A 6,000-nucleotide genomic window follows, 5' to 3' on the forward strand; every position below is an offset into this window, starting at 1 on the left:
ATTGTTCTTAGCATTGCGAAAAACTATTTTGGGCATATAGGGATTAAAGAAAAATTGTGTAATTGTTTACTGAATTCAAAAAGATTTTGAAAAAGTTTAGAACACCTGTTCACCCCTCCCTCTAGGTGTTCCGTAAGCGTCATGTGTAAGAAGCCACTTGCCCAACAAGTGGTATCAGAGCTACGTGCTCTGAGTGATTGGCTATCTGCCAAAGAGTTAAAGATCCTATGGCTTCTTTCCATCAGGATATTCCTCTTGAGGGTGGTTCCACCAATCGTCCTCCGTTTTTCAATGGGATTGATTATCCTTATTGGAAAACTCGGATGCAGATTTTCCTTGAGTCAGTAGATCTTAAAATTTGGTATAGTGTAGAGGAAGGATATCAGTCTTCAACCACACTAGATGACAATGGAAAAACTGTGCCTAAAAAACACACAGATTTTACTAGAGATGAATTAGAGAAAGCCCAATACAACTCAAAAGCAAAGAACTTAATAGTTAATGCACTTGGCAAAGACGAATACTACCGAGTATCTTCATGTAAGACCGCACGTGAGATGTGGCTTATTTTAGAAACAACTCATTAAGGTACTAGTGAAGTAAAACGTTCTAAACAAAATGCATTATCTAGAGAGTTTGAGCTCTTTGAGATGTATGAGGGTGAATCTATATTTGACATGCAAAAACGTTTCATGCATATAGTTACATCCATGAATGCTTTAAATATTTTTCATGATGATGAATTGTTAGTTAACAAAATTTTGAGATGTCTTACTAAGGAATGGGATGCAAAAGCTTCGGCAATCTATGAAGCTAAAGATCTCCCCACAATGTCCATTGCTACCTTATTTGGAAAGCTTCAGGAATATGAGTTGGAATTAAATAGAAGAGCTAACCGTGAGCTTAACAAGAAAAATTCAAAAAGTATAGCTCTAAAAGTTTCTTCTTCCTAATCCAAGCAAAGTAAGAAAAGTACCGATACTTCATCAAGTGATTCAAGCTCCGGTGAAGACGATGAAATGACAATGTTCGTGAAAAAGTTTAACAAGTCGTTCACCAAGTTCTTCAACAAGAAGTTCAACAAAAGGAGAAGAAGGGCCAGCAATCAAAGTAGAAAAGAAAGCAACTCAAACAATGCTTGTTTTGAGTGTGGAAAGGAAGGTCACTTCCAAAAGGACTGCCCGAACAAAAAGTATAAATATGATAATGGCAAGTTCAAGAAAGGTAAGAGCAAAAAGAAGAGAGCTTACATGGCATTTTCGGATGACACTTCAAGTACCACAAGCTCCTCATCAAGTGAACAAGCTAACATTTGCTTCATGACACAAATTGAAAAAGATCAAAATGAGGTATATTCTAGCCACTCTTCTAGTTCTATGTGGGATTCCGATTCGATATGTGATTCTAATTCAATATGTAATTCTAGCTCCTCTTGTGATACATCTTCTATGGTTGGTCCATCATATGATAATTTGTTGTATGCTTATAAGTGTTTGCAAGTTGAAAATGAAAAATTAACCTCTAAGGTTAAGAAAATTAAAAATGAGAAAAATTGCTTGCAAGACAAAGTTGATAGTTTGACCACCATTGTAAATGATCTAATGAAAGACAATGAGGATCTTAAAAATGAAAATCTTTTCATGAATTGTCTTGTTGGATCATGTGATGATGTGAACCCCCCCTTCCACTATTTCATGTACTAAATGTGTTGAATTATCTAATGAAGTGAATAGGTTGAAAATAATGGTTGATAGAATGACAAGTGAGAGAGATAACTTGAATGTCCTCCTTGGTAGACAAAGGGTTGAGACTACAAAACATGGACTTGGTTTTCAAAAACCTCCCTTTGCTCAACCAAGAAAGACAAACCAATATCCTCCTAGATTCATGTCTAAACTACCATTTAAGAAATGTACATGTTGTTGCATGAGTGGTCATCTTGTATATCAATGCAATATTAAGAAGTATGGCCTAAAAGGAACTAATCTTAAGTGGGTTCCTAAGAGGACTATAAATGTGAGTAACATTGCTTCAACATCTTATGGACCTCAACCTAACACATCTAGCATGTTCTTTAGCCCCAAGGTTAAGAACATGATATATGTTCCTAAGAAAACTTAGTGAGCATGTATGCATCATATGCCATGGACTATTTTTTTAAAATCTTTTTGCACATGATGTATAGTTGTTGTTTGGTGTTTAATATGACATGCATAGACTATTTTTAACACATCTTATGTTGTACATGTTCAATATAAATGTTCTATATGTGGATAGAAAGCTTACTTCATGCACTACATGCCTATGTACTTGAATACTCCACTATTTTACTCTTATATTCAATTATATCAAAATAGGACAGCAAGCCTATTTCAATGTATCTTTCACAAATAATGCCTATTAGCAATCATGAATGAGTTATCTTTCATATAATGCCTATTATTCATACTTGCACTATTTGATAAATGCTTGATCTTGCTAATATGCAAGAAAGGCAAGTGTGAAAGATGATGTTGTAGGTGTTTGAAAGAAAATGGAAATGAATGAAAAGATGAAGACTACATTGAAGATATTGGTAAATTGAAGAACCTCTTAGACTAAGCCAAAGAGTTACAAAGAATCAAACTTGGTACAAGAAATGGGTAATTTTTGGATATATGATATGTTTGTTATATGCTTTATCCATCTTTAATCCTTATTATATGCTATAATTGATTTTGATGATGTCAAAGGGGGAGAAAATATAAATATCATCAAATTGAGCTTATGAGCTTATGCATATTTTGAGGGGGAGTTTTAGAGAAGTCTTGAGAACATATGTATGCCTTACTTTTAATTAGCATAATAATTCTTAGTATGCATATATTTAGGGGGAGTATGTGATTACATGATTTTAATATCTTATGCTACTAACCCTTACTTGTTTCAATTTGAGTTTAAATTGCCATCATAAAAAAGGGGGAGATTGAAGACCTCTTAAGCATAATGGAATACATAATTTGATGATGACAAATAGATTTACAAAAAGTCTCAAATTGAAGATGGAGTTTGAAGATACAAGTGGTTAGGTATTTTTAGATATTTTGTTACACACAATATTATATCATATAATATCTTCCTAAGTTCCATTGCATATCATTGCATATCATGCTAATTTCATAATAAATAAAAGTGATTAATATTTTATTGAAAATATGTTTTTAAAAAAATAGCCTTTCAATTATTAGAAGGCATCAGTATGTTGATTTCCATTAAATATCACGTGGGTATGTTAAATAGAATATATAAGTAGTAATAAAAAGCTATATAATTGATATGCTTTGAGTATCACGTGAAGTTAGCTTTTGTGAGTTAATTTTTTAAAACAATTAAACTATTAAAAAAGAAAAGAAAAGCTAAGCCATCAGGTCACTTGGATAAAAGAAAGTCACTTGGATAAAAGAAAGGCATTTTATGGTACGTTGACTTTCAAAACAAAAAATTAGTATAAAAAAAAATAAGCAAGTTTTTTTTACAAAATCAAAAAGAAAGACGCTACGCGTATCCTAGTTCCAAAAAAAAAAAACGCTCTCCAAATTTCGTGAATCTCCACTGTGCTCTTTCTATTTCTTTTATTCTGCAGAAGCTCCCTTTCGTCCATTTCGTTCTGAATCTTTGCGTAAGATCAAGTCAGTGAGTGAGTGTGACTTCTCCAAGTTATTCGAGAACACATTGGATCTCCATTTCGGTTCTTTCTTGCGGTAGCCAACTGAATCAAATTTTAGGGCTTTTTGGTACATCTCTTTTTAGTCAAAAATTTCTAGGTTCTTTGACTGAAATATTTGGGGCTTCATTGTGGTATTTTCTAATCAACTCAAATCTTTTATGAATCCTTGATTTGAAGCATTTTATCTGAAATTTCTAGATCTATTATTTCATAGTGCTTTAGGGATTTTGAGTTGTTTAATCTGAATATTAAATTCTTGAATTGTTCTAGAAATTTTATTGTTGGAATATTAAATCTGAATTTTCTGTTTTAATTGAAGTATATTGTGATTAAAATTCAGATTTCTTTTGGTTTATTATTAAAAGATTTATCTAGAACTAATTCTGAATTTTATGTGAAATTTTGAGAGAAATTTCAAATCTGATTTTTCTGGTTATAATTGTGATATTCTTTTTAAATCAGATTTCTTGGTGTCCATTGATTAGAAAAATAATTGTGTAATATCCAAGCTCCCTTGTGCATTAATTTTAGAGATTTTAATACATATGTCATTGGATTAATTTTTTGCATATGGCATAAATTTTTGGAGCTTAGTTTGATATTACCTTGATATATTTGGTGTGATAGGACACTGTAATTTTGGTTTATTTCACTTGTTACAATTCTGAAAATTCTGTATTGATTGTTAAAGTGGAGTAGTTGTGTGCTGTAAATCTGTCCTAGGTGTGTGGGTGCAACCGAGTGGGTTGGCGACCTTGTGCTTGGCTTGAGAGTGTGTCTCAAGGCCTGGAGCCTCAAGAATCCACTAGGGAGAGTGGAGGTCTTGTGTGAGAGGAGTTGGTGAACTCCTTAGGTTCGGCTTGAGAGTATTCTCAGAGCTTGGAGCAGTGTAGGCACTAGGAAGATTTTTGATATTTTGTTTAATTGCATGTGTGACGCGTGTTTGTAAAACAGGTACACTTGTGATAAATAAAATATCTGCAGCTACTTCAGTTTGGACGTAGCACCCTACTTAGGCTTAGTGGGTGTGAACCAGGATATATCGTGTGTCCATTGTCTCTCTCATTTAATTTCTGAATATTTTGTTTAGAGACTGACAATTACACTAATTCTATTATAATTGCTGCGTTTATACTCTATAAATTGCTAAGGTATGCTTTCTATTACTACATTGTTCTTAGCATTGCGAAAAACTATTTTGGGCATATAGGGATTGAAGAAAAATTGTGTAATTGTTTACTGAATTCAAAAAGATTTTGAAAAAGTTTAGAACACCTATTCACCCCCCTCTAGGTGTTCCGTAAGCGTCCTGTGTAAGAAGCCACTTGCCCAACAAATGGGAGAAATCGAAGCCTTACTAATGGCTCAAGAACAAAGAATGGAGAAACATAAAAGAACCATTGAGGCAACAGCTATGCAAGCCAATTTCACCCAATCTCAGTTTAGAAGACCTTCGACCAATTTTGCAAATCCCAACAGAGGAGCCTTCAATTATAATCGAGGCATAAACAATGCTTTTAGAGGAGGAAGATCCCAAAGAGGAGGTGGAAGAAACAATGGAAATAGACAAGCATGTCAAGTCTGTGGCAAGTTTGGCCACATGGGCTGGGAGTGTTATCATAGGTTCAATCAGAATTTTCAAAGCCCTTACACTCAAATCAACAACAGCAATACTGCCCCACCATCCACTGGCCCACAAATTAACATGGCACTCAGAAGCACTTGTACGTCTCAACCTTCAGTTGATGCAGCAAGTGATTTTCTCTCAACTACAGACTCCAACTGGTATCCAGACTCAGGAGCTACTCACCATTTTACTCCTGACTCCAGCAATTTGATTAACAAATCTCCATTCTATGGCCAAGAAGTTGTCCAAATTGGCAATGGTACCAATCTCAAAATTGCACACATAGGACACTCTATATTACACTCACCCTTGACATCTTTATCTTTCACACTGTCTAATCTTTGACATGTTCCAGGATTATCCAAGAATTTGTTGAGTGTTTCACAATTTGCTAGAGATCATAATGTGATATTTGAATTTGATGCTAATGCTTGCTTTGTCAAATCTCAGGTTACCAAGGAGATCCTTCTCCAAGGGACACTTAAAAATGGACTGTATATGTTTGCTGGATCACCAAGATTACCAAGCAGTACTCCACATGCCCTTAGTACACATACAACACCATTGCACCCTGCATCTGTATTTCTGAATTCTGGTCATTCACTTTCTTGTAATAATGTCTCCATTAATAATACTTTACAATTTTGGCACTCTAGACTTGCTCATG

Source organism: Gastrolobium bilobum, unplaced genomic scaffold, assembly GCF_033153095.1.
Source record: "Gastrolobium bilobum isolate Gb01-03AN ecotype WA unplaced genomic scaffold, APGP_CSIRO_Gbil_v1 utg12072, whole genome shotgun sequence".
NCBI lineage: Eukaryota > Viridiplantae > Streptophyta > Magnoliopsida > Fabales > Fabaceae > Gastrolobium > Gastrolobium bilobum.